Source organism: Geotrypetes seraphini, chromosome 5 (genome assembly GCF_902459505.1).
Source record: "Geotrypetes seraphini chromosome 5, aGeoSer1.1, whole genome shotgun sequence".
NCBI lineage: Eukaryota > Metazoa > Chordata > Amphibia > Gymnophiona > Dermophiidae > Geotrypetes > Geotrypetes seraphini.
Window position 1 is genome coordinate 8,139,148 of NC_047088.1, and position 15,648 is coordinate 8,154,795.

Genomic DNA, 15,648 nt, shown 5'->3' on the forward strand with positions numbered 1-15,648 from the left:
ATTTTCCACGGATGCCCTCTTGTTGCCATGGGACCCTTGAAAAAGAAGATAACTTCCTCCGCCTCGATGCGGGCCGTGAGATACTTGAACGTCTCGATCATGTCCCCCCTCTCTCTGCGTTCCTCGAGCGAGTATAGCTGCAATTTGTCTAGCCGTTCTTCGTACGGGAGATCCTTGAGTCCCGAGACCATCCGGGTGGCCATTCTCTGAACCGACTCCAGTCTCAGCACATCCTTGCGATAATGCGGCCTCCAGAATTGCACACAGTATTCTAGGTGGGGCCTCACCATGGATCTATGAATTTAAAAGCGGCGGCTGGGAAGGGGGCTGCGGGAAGGTTTTGGCAGTGAGTGAGCCGGCGAGAAGGTTTTGGCTGTGAGTGAGGGCGGGAGGGGGGAGTCACCGGCTGTGCTGTGGTGCATGCGCCTCAAGATGCCGCCACGGACGGACACAGCACATGTCAGGTCCCCACATCCTCCTAAGTGCGCATGCGCGCTTAGAGGATTATTATTATAGATGTTTTACTGTAAGCTGCTTTGGCTAAAGTGGCATATAGATGCGATTAAGAAATAAACAATATGGCACCCAAATTTGGGTGTGAAAAGTAATTGGCTAACGAGCTCTTAACAACCAATCATTGATGTCAACTGGCGCTCATTCACATTTGCATGTTCACCTAGCTGCATGCTGTTCCATAAGGCAGGGCTCCAAAATCCCATAGCATGTCTCCCCAAGGGGGGTGTGGCCTTAGGAAGGGCTTGGGCAGGTCAGAGGTATTCTGAAAGGTCATGCACGTAATTGTAGAATACTGGTTAAGTGCACCTAGCTGTGGCCCAGGCGTAGTCTGGTGCCCATGAGAACTGGAACTCATCACTGGTCTATGAACAGCATTTTCTACCTATAGAATAACACTTAGGCCGGATTCTGCAAGAAAAAGATCTGGGTATCATTGTAGACAACACGATGAAACCTTCTGCCCAATGTGTGGCGGCAGCCAAAAAGACAAACAGGATCCTAGGAATTATTTTAAAAATGGATGGTTAACAAGACTAAGAATGTCATAATGCCCCTGTATCGCTCCATGGTGTGACCTCACCTGGAGTATTGCGTTCAATTCTGGTCTCCTTATCTCAAGAAAGATATAGTGGCCATAGAAAAGGTTCAAAGAAGAGCGACCAAGATGGTAAAGGACATGAAACTCCCAATGTGCAGTGGCAGCCAAAAAATCAAAAAGGATGCTAGGAATTATTTTAAAAGGGATGGTAAACAGGACTAAGCATGGTGCAACCTCACCTGGCGCACTGTGTTCAATTCTGGTCTACTTATGTCAAGAAAGATATAGTGGCACTAGAAAAGGTTCAAATAAGAACGACAAGATGGTATGAGGAAAGAGTAAAAAGGTTAGGGCTCTTCAGCTTGGAAAAGAGACAGCTGAGGGGAGATAGGATTGAAGTCTACAAAATCCTGAGTGGATTGCTTTTTCACTCCGTCCAAAATTACAAAGACTAGGGGACACTCGAAGTTACAGGGAAATACTTTTAAAACCAATAGGAGAACATTTTTCACTCAAAGAATAGTTAAGCTCTGGAACGCATTGCTAGAGGATGTGGTAAGAGCAGATAGCGTAGTTGATTTTAAGAACAGTTTGGGCAGGTTCCTGGAGGAAAAGTCCATAGTCTATTATTGAGAAAGACATGGGGGAAGCCTCTGCTTGCCCTGGATTGGTAACATGGAATGTTGCTACTCTTTGGGTTTTGGTCAGGTACTAGGGACCTGGATTGGCCACTGTGAGAATGGGCTACTGGGCTTGATGGACCATTGGTCTGACCCAGTAAGGCACGGTATTGGCCGGTGCCATCTAATATTGGTGCCGGTTCCGTGTCAGTTGCAGAAGGTTTTACTAGCCTACATTTTCAGAATCTACTTTACAAGAAGAGTTAAGGACAGTATTAAATACAATGGAGTGAAGAATGCAGTTTTTAATGCATTTGACTTGCTGTGATATTATGTTATATTTTGTGAACCGCTTTGGTATAAGTGGATCAAAAGTTGTAAGCCCACCAGGACCCACTTAAGAGTCCTTGATCACTATTTGCTGTAAACTGCTTAGCTAAGTGGTCTTCAAATCACATTCACAATTTGGAAGACTTTGCAAGATTTGACATCAACTGAGGGGGAATTTCTTTGGTTTTCTAAGGCAGTGGAAGGAATTAAGCCCAGTTCCAGCAAATCCAAGGGGACATTAAAAATCTCCAAGATTTTAAGAACAAAATTGTTCCTTCCTAGAAAAATTGAGCAGATGGAAAATTTCAATTAGCAGCTTAACCTCAGATTCTGAACTTTCCTAAAATCCCTGGAATTTCATCTTTAGAGATGTTTAAGAAACATCGTACTGAAATTCTAAAGCTTTCTTTGGAAGCTGTTCTCCCTTTAAAGAAGATATTTTATATACTAGATTCATGAAATAAATTTCAGGGTCGAGATATTTCAGGTCGAGTTCAGGAAGAACAAATTGATCTTAATCTTTTTACAGTATTGAAATAACCCATAACAGAGACACCTTCAAAAGCTCCCTTGAACTAGATTTGAATGCTGTCATGAACTTTTCTTTTCATAATTCCCAGGTCTTATTTTATGGCCAAAGGATATGGATTAGAGAATGACACGGGGGGAAAAAATCTGTCCCCTTCATCGCCCCGTCCACACCGTCCCCTTCACCGCCCCGTCCCTGTCCCCGTCCCCTTCACCGCCCCGTCCCCTTCACCTCCCTGTCCCCGTCCCCTTCACCGCAGCTTCCACAATTCCATCTCACGACCTCACTGCCCTTCAGCATCCCTCGCGCGATCTGTGCATCTCCTTCCCTCCCCCTTACTTTCTCGGCGTGTTTTAAGGTTTCAGAGTACTTGTTGAAAGCCGCCAGAGCTTCTCCTCTGATGCAACCGGAAGTTGTGTCAGAGGAGTAGCTTCTGCCCACACATGCACGCGATGCGCATAGGCTCTGGCGGCTTAAAACACACTGCAAATGTAAGGGGGAGGGAGGGAGGGAGATAGAAGGAGGGAAGGAGGGAGGGGGCCATGCGTGATCGGTGACCGCGCATGTTCCCTCCCTTAACTGCGAGGACAAGGCCATTCACTGCTCCACGGGGTGGTGGATGGCCTTGTCCCCGCACCTGCGGTGAGCACCTTTCCCCCCTCCACCGTTGTGGCGGGTTACCCGCAGCTACTCGTAGCTAGCCACAGGGAACATTCACCAAGTCATTCTTTAATATGGATATACTCAGATGTTACAAAAGCAACACAAGACTGAAGGAAGATTTTTTTTTTAGTTTTAAGACAGCGTGTCAGATTTTAAGAGTAAATGGGGTGCCCATGTGGGATCCCTAAGAGGGTAGAGTTAAGGAGTTGGGTCGTTAGGAGTGGGATCTCTAGGAAAGTAAACCTGGGGGGGGGGGCAGACTTGATGGGCTATGGCCCTTTTCTGCCGTCATTTTCTGTTTCTAACTTTTTAAATTAGTTTATTCATGGAAATATCTGGTCTAGTTTGGAGAATCTAAATGTGTTGGGGGAGGGGATTTCTTCTCCTGAAGAGTATAAAGCTTTCCCTGATATGAAAAGAATTGTTTGTTAATCATTTTTGACTGGATTATTGACTTTTGCTGCTTTTTGGAATAAGGATTTTAAGCAGTTCACTATTTCATTTTCTTATTTAGAATTTAGGAGACACTTGAAAACTTATTTGTTTTCTAAGTTTTTAGGCAATTAGGGCCGGATTCTGAATAGGACACTCAGCCTCAGAAGCCACCTAAGTGACTTTTGAGACTCGCACACGGGAATCCTATAGAGAATCACGTCTGTCCACACAAACAGACGACTAAGCCTGCCTAATAACCCGATTCTCTAACTGGCGTCCATGCCACAGATGCCGGTTAGAGAATCGGGTTGCCACTGAGCTTATCGCAGCAAGGGATCTCCCTGCCGCAATAAGTTTGGCAGCAACCCATTTCTCTCCCCCTCTGCGAAGACTACCAGCAGGAGTACTGGCAGGAGGGATGCCCAGTCCCTTCTGCCAACCCCCCCCCATACATCGCCAGTAGGTGGGATGCCCAGTTCCTTCTGCCAGACCCCCCCCCCCCCCCCTCATACATCGACAGCAGAAGGGATGCCTAGTCCCTCCTGAACATTGTGGGCATCCCTCTCTGCTGGACCCCCTTCATACCCCCAGACCCCAGCAGCCCCAAACCCAGCCCCCTAGAACTCCCCTATCTTAAAATGTTGGCTGTCCAGAGGCATATTTCCTGCCTCTAGCTGGCTGTCGCGCCTTCTCACACTGAAGGCCCCTGCCATAGGAGGAGTCTTAAGCACCAGAATCTCAGGCCCCATTCACAATGCATTCTGGGATGCACTGGGAGTGGCCTAAGATTCCAATTGGCCAGATCCATTAGGCCATCCCAGTGAGGCAATTCTTATATTCTTATGTACAATATGATTTACGCCAACTCTTCTAACTCATAGACTAAATATCCCTGGTCCTTGTAAACTCCATCATGGAGAAAGATTGGGAGAGAACCTCTGAAACCCAGAATCTGTAGTACTGGGGCAGGAAATAGGAGACCGTGCCTCCAGGTGAGGCAGCCTTCGGACCACTGGGCAAGAACCAATGTCTTAGCACTTCCCCCAGAAACCAGGGAAAAGGGTGGGACTAACAAATGCTAAAACTTAGGAAGGCATGGAAGTGATCATCAGTGGCCTAGAAAGGGGGGCAGGGAGGTGGTCTGCCTGAGCGCTGTCTTGGTGGGGGGGGGGGGGGGTGCCGGCACCCGCCTTCCTCTCTGTCTCCCCACTACTGTGCTTGCATGCTCCTTCAAAGCACAAGCAGCACCCCCTATCTGCTGCTTGTGCCAACATCAGCTCTTTCTCTGATGTCACTTCCTGGACCTTGACCTAGGAAGTGATGTTAGAGGAAGAGCTGACGCTGGCACGAGCAGCAGATTGAGATTGCTGCTTGCACCAGGAACATTAAAGAGGTAGGGGAGAAGGAAAGGGGTGCACGCAACAGGAGGGACAGAGAAGGAGCGGATGGGGGTGGGGGTTGTAGAAGAGGGCAGGGAGGGGCCTCTCATCCTCGCTATGCCACTGGATCCAATAGAACAGGAAATGGAGCTAGAGGAAGAAGAGGCCCCTGGACCTTGGAGAATGGCTGAAGGAAAGAGAGGGAATGTACTGTTTATGTGTGTGGTCAGCCAGTGGAAGGGCATAGTAGGAGGCCTGGGGGAGAGCCACCGGACTCCCTGTAAGCTGGCCTTGCCAAACCCAAACTGAGGAATTAAAAAAAAAAAAAAAAAAGTCTGGATCCGGACACTGGTGTAGCGAGAGTGAGCCCCCCTCCCCTGCTCCTTTCCCACCCCCTGCCACGGACACACACCCCCTTCCCTACCCCGTACCCCTTTTAACTTTCCCGTTGCAAGCAGCATCACCAAGAACATAAGACCATAAGAGTATTCCAGTTTTCCACCACTCTCTGGGTGAAGAAGAACTTCCTTACGTTCGTACGGAATCTGTCCCCTTTCAATTTTAGAGAGTGCCCTCTTGTTCTCCCTACCTTGGAGAGGGTGAACAATCTGTCTTTATCTGCTAAGTCTATTCCCTTTATTATCTTGAATGTTTCTATCATGTCCCCTCTCAATCTCCTCTTTCAAGGGTGAAGAGGTCCAGTTTCTCTAATCTCTCACTGTACGGCAACTCCTCCAGCCCCTTAACCATTTTAGTCGCTTTTCTCTGGACCCTTTTGAGTAGTACCGTGTCCTTCTTCATGTACGGTGACCAGTGCTGGACGTAGTATTCCAGGTGAGAGCGTACCATGGCCTGGTACAGCGGCATGATAACCTTCTCCGATCTGTTCATACCAACTCACTACCCACGATGGCAGCGGCCCTCCCTCTGACATCACTTTCTACGCGTGGGACATGGAAGTGACATCAGAGGGAGAGCCAACTCTGGCGTGAGCAGCAGGTTGGGGTTGCTTCTCATGCCAGTGACGAGATAGAGGTACGGGGTGGGGGGAGGGGAATGTGAAGGCACGCATGTGGTGAGGAAGAGTAGGAAGGAGCGGGGAGGGGGACAGAAAGGAGGAAAGGTGCGGTTGCCATCAGCAAAATGGCGCCCCGGGTGGATCCTCCCCCCCCATCTGGATAGTCCTCTTAAAAGAGGACATGTCCAGGTTTCCCCGGACATATGGAACAGACTTTAAAAGGGGCAGATTAATTTGACTTAATGACGGCACCTGTTCTGCAGAAGCATTAACCCAAGTGCAAATGAACTTTACTTTCTCTCGATTATCCAGGAAAAAACTTTTTTTGGTCTGTTGTGGTCTTTTCAGCTGGGAGACGGCCAAGCGATGTTATCTGTGATGGCATCCACACAGTTCGGCCCCACCCACATCGGGTGCAAATCCCCTAGCAGTGACCGTACACACCACATATTCTTTTCCACTTGGACTTATTAATTTTCAGTCAAGTTCTGCTAATATCTGATAAGGAGGTGGAGGAATCATTTGTCTCTCTTTTGCTTATCCATTTTTTTCATATTGGAAAGAATAAATGAGGCGATTAACATTTATCATGTCTTCCTCCCCTCGATGAACCTGTCACAGGCTCATCTAGATCTAAATGAGCTTCTCACAGTAATTCTATGTAAATTATTCCTGCCATCTTTTTATCTGCCCAGTTTATCTCATCAGCTTGTCACTCTTAATTCTGATACCCTTCTATCGGCCCTCTGATGCTACCAGACACCCTCTGCCCTCTTCACTTCTCTCATTGCTTCTTTTACTGTTCTTATTTGATGCATTTCTTCTAGTAAGGCCTACTCCTCTCTACATCCCCTTCAAAACCTTCCCCCACTCCCACTTTGGTTCGGGACTGGGAAAATTATTCCTTCTCCCTTCCTGCTATGTTCTGTCTGTGCCTGACCTTTCTGTCCTTCTAGTGACTATAGAAACAAAAGAGACGAGACAAAAGAACACAAGGTGAAGAGTGAAGAAACAGAAACAGAAATGAGGGGTGACAAGATGAAAAATGTCTAGAGCAGCAAGGGAACAACCAGAGACATGTTGGGTTGATTTGCTATTTTGTGTAAGTCCATCATGACCCCAGGCTGGTAAAAAAAAAAGTGGGAGCAATCACCCCAGCAAGTGAGGAAACATAGAAACATGATGGCAGATAAAGGCCAGATGGCCCATCCACAGCCTATTGGCTACGGCTCTTAATATTTGCATTGTGATGTCATAGAACTTTAAAATTCTAAGTAGCAACGTTCTAGAGCTCAGATTGTGATGTCATAATGTCTCATTCCACCAATGCCTGAGCTCCGTCCTCATCTGCACAAGCCTCAAACACTTGAAAATCCTAAGTGTTTGAGACTTGTGCGGTTAAGGCAGAGCTTACAGGAATGGGGAAATTGAGTTCCTGCTGGGAAATTTGTCCCCGTGTCATTCTCTACCCCAGAGCTCCATTTCTCATCCCTTCAGTTCTGCTCCTTGCCTGTTTCCATTTACTTCCAGCTTTCTTCCTGCCCTTACCATAATAACCAGGTTTTGTAGTTTTGCCCTCTCCTTGCCTGTTTGCTTTTACCCTATTCTCTTTTGACAGATTCAGGCATTACTAGCCAGCACATCAGACATAATAAAGCAAATCAAAACCAACTGGCCTAGAATCAATTATTTCATCAATGTAATACTGGGTCAGACCAAAAGCCCATCAAGCCCAGGATCCTGTTTCCAACGATGGCCAACCCAAGTCCCAAATACCAGGCAGAGACCCAACATTGCAGAGCTGAGATTGTGATGTCATAATGCCTCATTCCACCAATGCCTAAGAGCCAACCTCATCAGTGATGTCACAATGGCTTCATTGTCCTTATACTTGACTCACATGAGAACAGCCCTGGTGGGTCCATCCAGTTCAGTATCCTGGTTCCAACGGTGGCCAACCCAAGTCCCAAATACCAGGCAGAAACCCAACATTGCAGAGCTGAGATTGTGATGTCATAATGCCTCATTCCACCAATGCTTAAGAGCCAACCTCATCAGTGATGTCACAATGGCTTCATTGTCCTTATACTTGACCAGCCCTACTGAGTCCATCCAGTCCAGTATCCTGGTTCCAACAGTGGTTAATCTAAGTTACAGTATCTAATAGAAACCCAAATAGTAGTAACATTCCATGCTACCAATTCAGGACAAGCTGTGGCTTCTACCATGTGTGTCTCAATAGCAGGGGTCAAACATACAGTACATTTGTAACTTATAGACTGATAGACGTTACATAGGTCTGTGACTGGTGTGCTTGTGGTAAATGCAAAGCACTTATATGACAGGATTCTACTCATTTATGCTGCCCTTCTTGTAGAACCACCCCTTCCTCCTTTGAAGGCGTCGTTCCTTTCTCAGGTTCTACAATAATAAGTCAACATCTCCTTCACCTGTGTCTCCAATGCCTTTTTCAGATTGCTGGTTCTTATGGGTTAGTGGCAAACCGAGCTTCTCCCTTTCCTCTAGAATCCTGTGACACAGTGGTTAGAGCTCCAGGGGTCTCAAAGTCCAGTCGGGTTTTCAGGATTTCCCCATTGAATATGCATGAGATCTATGTGCATGCACTGCTTTCAATGCATATTTATTGGGGAAATCCTGAAAACCCGACTGGTCTGACCCTGTGCTGCTCCTTGTGACCCTGGGCAAGCCACTTAATCCTCCACTGCCCTAGGTGCACTGGGACAGAGAGGGAAAATGCTTGAAGTACCTGTATGTAAACCGTTTTCAGTGTGTGGTTATAAAACTACAAAAAGGCGGTATACAAGTCCCCTCCCCTCCTTCCTGACAGACTCTCCAGGGCAGTATTCTCCCTACAATCCCTAAAAATCCATATATAGGTCACCCAAAGGGATATCAATAATTGTATAGATATCCCTCCATTTCTGCCTGTTGAGCAGAGCTTTAGTCTCCAATTGTTCTGACCTTTTTTCTCACCTAACAATTTCCAAAATAGGGGCTCTGCTTCCTAATTGACATGGTGGGAGGCTACAACCCTTGCTGGGAGAACCAAGGCCAGTCCAGAGGGAGGATCCTTGACCTCTGAACCTCGACAAGGGGACTAAAGAAACTTGGAACCCCCAAGCTGCACCATCTTCTCACCTAGTAAAGGAAAGTCTTTGACTAACCCAGTCGCTGACCCTGAGGTACAAAGATTGGGAACCAGCCTCAGAACCTTGAAAACTGCTGGACTGCTTCAAGCACTGCTGGAAGACATTCTCCACAGAAATCAGGATAAGTCAGCCACACAAATTGGGAGCGTCGGATGACTCAAGAAGAACAAGGTGTGGCTGATTCATCCTGCTTGTCCCTGGAGAATCTGTCTTCTGAGCGGAGCAGAAAAGGGGAAAGCGGAAGAAATGCCTCAAACGTAATCCAGCCAGAGCAGAAGAACAAGTGAGGTAAAGCCTCTCAACAGCAGAGGAGAAAACGCTTTACTCTAAGAGCTGTAACTGAGGAAGGAGAGTTAGGAGGAATGGAACAACCAGTATTTTACTACTAATACTTATCGTTTCTATGGTACTGCTAGACATACAGTCCCTGCTCAGTAGAGCTTACACTCTAATCCAGTGGTTCCCAACCCTGTCCTGGAGGAACACCAGGCCAATCGGGTTTTCAGGCTAGCCCTAATGAATATGCATGAAGCAAATTTGCATGCCTATCACTTCCATCATATGCAAATCTCTCTCATGCATATTCATTAGGGCTAGCCTGAAAACCCGATTGGCCTGGTGTTCCTCCAGGACAGGGTTGGGAATCACTGCTCTAATCAATGGACAAACAGGCCAAGTAGGCGGTTAAGGAGTTTCTCAGGTAGGCAAGGGGGCTTTACTAGCATACACCTTTTCCTTGTAAATAGTTCCTCTGAAGTACTGTCCCAATGATCTGAACTCAGAATTAAAGTAAACTGTTCATCAAAATCTTTTTATGGGGTAAGGATTCAGAACAATTGCTTTTGCTTACTGACACTTTAGGAGACATCTAAAAACATCTCTGTTAGGCAGCTAATTTGTAAAAATTTTATTATGCATTCTTTTGATCATTTTAGTGTCTCTAATTGGCTTTTAACTTTTTTAGTTCTATTCAACGTCTTTTTTAACTATTGTAAACCGCATAGAACTTGCGGTATATAAACTGATTATTATTATTCACCGTTTGGAAGTGTCCTACCTGCATGGACTGCAGTGGGATAAAGCGCCAACTGACTTCCTAGCTTTGACCCCATCCAGTCCCAGTATTCTCCTGGGCAAATGAATTGTATCTGCATCATATTTCCCTTGACCCTCCTCTCCTCTCAAATATATTCAGGTCAAGTCTCCAAAACTAAGCACATACTCCAGGTGGTTATCTAGAACCAGATAAAAGTGAATGTCATTTATTCAGTTATATGTTATGGGGCTCATAATCGAAAGAGAAAAATGTCCAAAAACCGGCCTAGGTTGGCACTTGAACGAACATTTCTCAAAAACATCCAAGCGCCGATAATCAAACCGGGTTTTGGACGTATTTCTAAACGACTTAGGCCCTCATAGTGCCACTCAACGTCCAAAGCTAAACGGGGCGTTTTGGGAGGCGTGTCGAGGGCAGGAGTTGGGTGGGACGTGGGCCGACTTAGATTTAGTCGTACAGCATGTATAACCAAAAGTGATACAGCCCACAATCGACGGAACTTGGACGTTGTGACTTAGACCATTTGAAATATGGTCTAAGTCACAAAAACCCACCTAAACTCACCAGATATGCACTGAAAACACATAAAACAGACCCCCACACACTTCCCCAGTAATCACCAACTCCTCCCCCCACCCCCATAAAAATTGTAATCACAACTTTAAAATTCAGCCTCCAGACCATCATCACCTGGCCGCCTGGCATAGAAAAGCCTAGTCGTCCAGCACAGAGGCAGCTTAAGTCGTCTTGGGAGTAGGATAGGGACCCATAGAGAGGAGGACCCATGCCCATAAGCCCCTGTAATCACAATGAAGCCATTGTGCAATCACTGATGAGGTTGGCTCTTAGGCATTGGTGGAATGAGGCATTATTGATACAGAAACATGTGCACTCCCCTATACACCCCCAAAACCCTTTTGTACTGGCATATAAGTGGCTCCTGCAGCCATAAGAGCTATTGAGGTGGTAGATAAGTGGGTCTAGGGGATTCTGGAGGTGGTTTGGGGGGCTCCCCGTGAGGGGAGCTGTAGTGAGGAGAAGCCATGGCACCCTGTTTGTGAGGTTCACAGCCCTGTCTGGGTGTTCTGTCCATCATTTTGCAGGCCCCTCCCACGTCCAACAGGGCTTGTTCTAGACGTTTTGGACTTGGACGGACAGTTGGATGAAAATGTGCTTTAAAGATCGACGTTTTAGCGGCTTGAACGATCAGATCTTCAGGACGTATAATTGGACGATTTTCGAAAGTCAAAAGATGTTGGACGTCTCTTTTGGAAATGGGACTTAGGCTCTTTTTGACTTTGGACGACTTGCGTAATGGACGTAAACGGACTTGTCCCTTTCGATTATGCCCCTCCACATGTATGGAAACCGTAGGGAACCTAAGATATTATGTATGTGATATGTAAACAGCATAGTTGTATGCAGTATATAAATTTTTAAATAAATACAATTTATAATTGCACCCCTGGCAATGTCTCTCACCCCTCCTGTATGAACTTTTGAGCACACAATTCATTGCAGGATGGGAAATAGAAAGGTTAAAGCGTCTCTGGTTACCTCCTGAGGTAGTTTTGCTATTCAGAATTATCAGCTCCCTAATTTTTACCTACCTATTGTAATGCACTATGGCTACTACTAGGAATTATTTCTATAGCGCTGTACAGAGTCACAAAGGAGACAGTCCCTGCTCCAAAGAGCTTACAATCTAAACAGGCAAGACAGACAAACAGGATGTCATGGATACAGTTAAGGGGAACCCTCCAGGCAGAGTTTGGAAATTCATTCTGGGAATCTTTACTCATCTCTGAATTTGACTGAAAATTTTTTCCCTGAATTGGGCAGCTCTAGTAGGCATCTGTTTTGGCACTCATTTAGGCCAAGAAAACCCTGGCATAAATAGGGTGCAGCTAAGGTTAGGATGCCAATCGATACCCAAGCCTCAGTGTCACACTACTTGGTGCCTACTGTAAGTGGCCAGGTCCTAATTCTCTTCAGAAGTTTGCAGCTGCTGTTTCTTTGCTTGTAATCGGTTTCTAGGAGGGATGTAATGCAAAAGCAAGTCAAGGGTAGGGTTCCCAGATGTCAGGATTTACCCAGACAGGTCCAGCTGCATCTGGAGGGCCTCTGAGCATGCCTGGATGCAGCATGATGGCATCACATACAAGCGCACATGCATGTAACATCATGACGTTACCGAGCTCAAGGAAGGAGAGGAGATGAGGTTTATGTGGGGGTGGGGCAGGGCAAACTCAGCTTTCCAGGACTCTTCTGCCCAAGAGCCGCATGGTTGATACTCCACAGCCAATGGGACAGTAGCTGCTGCCTCCAGTAGGATGTTGGCTAGGAGCTGAAAGACTGTTTGCAGGCTACTGAGGAAAAAGCAGATTTCCCAGTGGACGGGAGGAATGAAAGCAGATCTATGAACAGGTCATAAGAACATAACAGTAGCCTTACTGGGTCAGACTAATGGTCCATCAAGGCAGCCCAGTAGCCCGTTCTCACGGTGACCAATCCAGGTCACTAGTACCTGGCCAAAACCCAAAGAGTAGCAATATTCCAGGCTACCAATCCAGGGCCAGCAGAGGCTTCCCTCATGTCTTAATAACAGACTATGGACTTTTCCTCCAGGAAATTGTCCAAACTTTTCTTAAAATCAGCTACGGTATCTGCTTTTACCACAACCTCTGGCAACGCGTTCTACAACTTAACTATTGTCTGAGTGAAAAAATATTTACTCCTATTGATTTTAAAAGTATTTCCCTGTAACTTCGAGTATCCCCTAGTCTTTGTAATTTCTGATGGAGTGAAAACTCGATCCACTTGTACCCATTCTACTCCACTCAGGATTTTGTAGATTTCAATCCTATCTCCCCTCAGCCGTCTCTTTTCCAAGCTGAAGAGCCGTAACCGTTTTAGTCTTTCCTCATACGAGAGGAGTTTCATCCCCTTTACCATCTTGTCGTTCTTATTTGAACCTTTTCTAGTGCCACTATATCTTTCTTGACATAAGTAGACCAGAATTGAACACAATGCGCCAGGTGAGGTTGCACCATGGAGCGATACAGAGGCATTATAACATTCTTAGTCCTGTTTACCATCCCTTTTAAAATAATTCCTAGCATCCTGTTAGCGTTTTTGGCTGCCACTACACATTGGGCAGAGGTTTCATCGTATTGTCTACAATGATACCCAGATCCCTTTCTTGGACGCTAATCCCCAAGGTGGACCCTAGCATCCGGTAACTGATTTGGGTTATTCTTCCCAATATGTATCACTTTGCATTTGTCCACATTAAATTTCATCTGCCACTTGGACTCCCAGTTTCTCAATTTCCTAAGGTCTGCCTTCAATTTTTCACAATCCACATGCGTTTTAACAACTTTGAACAGTTTAGTGTCATCTGCAAATTTAATCACCTCGCTCATCGTTCCAATTTCCAGATCGTTTATAAATAAGTTAAATAGCACCGGTTCCAGTACAGATCCCAGCGATAGGCCACTGTTTACGCTCCTCCATTGAGAAAAACGACCATTTAACCCTACCCTCTGAAGTACTCTGAAGTCCCAAGATCCGCAATTCCTAATCCACAACTGAGCTCATTAGTGCTGAGCCGAGAGGGAACGCGTTCCAGACTCTAATGAAAACTGCAGAGGATAGTAGTGAGAGGAGACCCCCTTCGCTCAATTCCAATGTGCTGCGGACCATGCAAGGAGCCTGCATGGAACAGGCTAGGTGAAATGAGCCAGAGAGTGGTGAGTTTAAATGAGACCTCTGCCGCAAGCCATTAGCTGCTCAGGCATGTCATGTTTCACTTGTTAGATGCCCGTTGCCGCATTCGGAGGCTGTCTTATGCTTCTTGTCTTCTGCATTGGTGTCAGCGAAGAGTAAAGATGGATCAAAATCACGCAGCCTCTTTCATCTTCCCTGTAGCATCCTCAGTTTCAGGACAAATCACATGGCGGAAGTACTCAGCACCAGGGGAGATCCAAAAGGAAACAAGAGCGATGCAAGATATCTGTCACCCAAAAGTAGCAGCGTTGGCTATGTCCAGAAATATTCATGTGCTGGAGGAAATGCTGCTTTGGACCCCTCTAAAAGACACTGCCCCTGACGTAACCCATGAGTGGGCAAAATAATGTGCTTTATTTGCTTTTATTGTGTTTTAGTTATGTGGTGGATAAATGTTTCTGGTGAAGGACAATCTTCTGTGTCCTATCTTGTATCGATCTGCTTTCTTTTTGCATTCTGTGGTTCGTCTGCTTTGCTGTTTTTAGGAGTAGCCTAGTGGTTGATGCAGTGTCTTGCGAACCTGGGGAACTGGGTTTGATTTCCACTCTTGTGATTCTGGGGAAGTCACTTGACCACTCAAAACACCCCCTGAGCTGTCTCTTCTCCAAGCCGAAGAGCCCTAGTCGCTTTAGCCTCTCCTCATAGGGAATTCATCCCAAACCTTTTATCATTTCACTGTGACTCTCTGACCTTGGGGAAATCGCTTAACTCTCAATTGCCTAAGGTGCAAACTCAGCGGCCCTCTTACTAAAATGTGTTGGAAAATGGACTTAGCACATTTTAACACAGGACTTTCTCGCATGCTACACTCATTTTCAGCACTGCCCTAAAAATGCCCATTTCCTGCCCATGGCACACACCCTTCCAAAAAGGTTTTTCAAACATTCAGCAGTGTGGTGTAGTGGTTAGAACTACAACCTCAGCACTCTGAGGTTGTGGGTTCAAATTCCACGCTGGGCAAGTCACTGAATCCTCCGCTGCCTCAGGTACATTAGATAGATTGTGAGCCCACCAGGACAGACAGGGAAAAAGCTTGAGTACCTGATTTTTAATGTATTCTGAACTCCTTTGGGAGGACAGGCCAGAAAGCAGACTTTAGCTTAACTGCTTTCCCATGCAGCAAGCACCAAGGGCCCTTAGACTGTGAGATGGAACTCCTGCTGAGAATCTGTACAAAGCAGTAAACTCTCCTTTTGCAGGGTCCCGACACAGTCAATGCTATTTCATGGCAGACGGGTCTCTGTTTGGCACCTCAGCCTTTTGAGATTCTGACGTTCTTCTGGCCTCTCGGGCTCCGAATAACACTAAGGATTCATATGCGACACCTGCAGCTATGGGGTAACACTGTCGAATTTATTTATTGAGATTTAATAACAGTAAATCTCAGTAAACAGTAAACAGTAACAGGTCTTGTTAACAGTAGTAAAAAGACCAAATACAATGAAAGAGGTAAACTCAAAATCAACAAATTGAAACTTAATAAAGAGGACTCAATGAAACAGATTCAAAAATATGCTTATTAACAGCACTGAAATTCAAATAAGAGAGATATAATCCTTATGAAGCATCGAATAAGCACAAATCAGAACATTCAAATAACACAG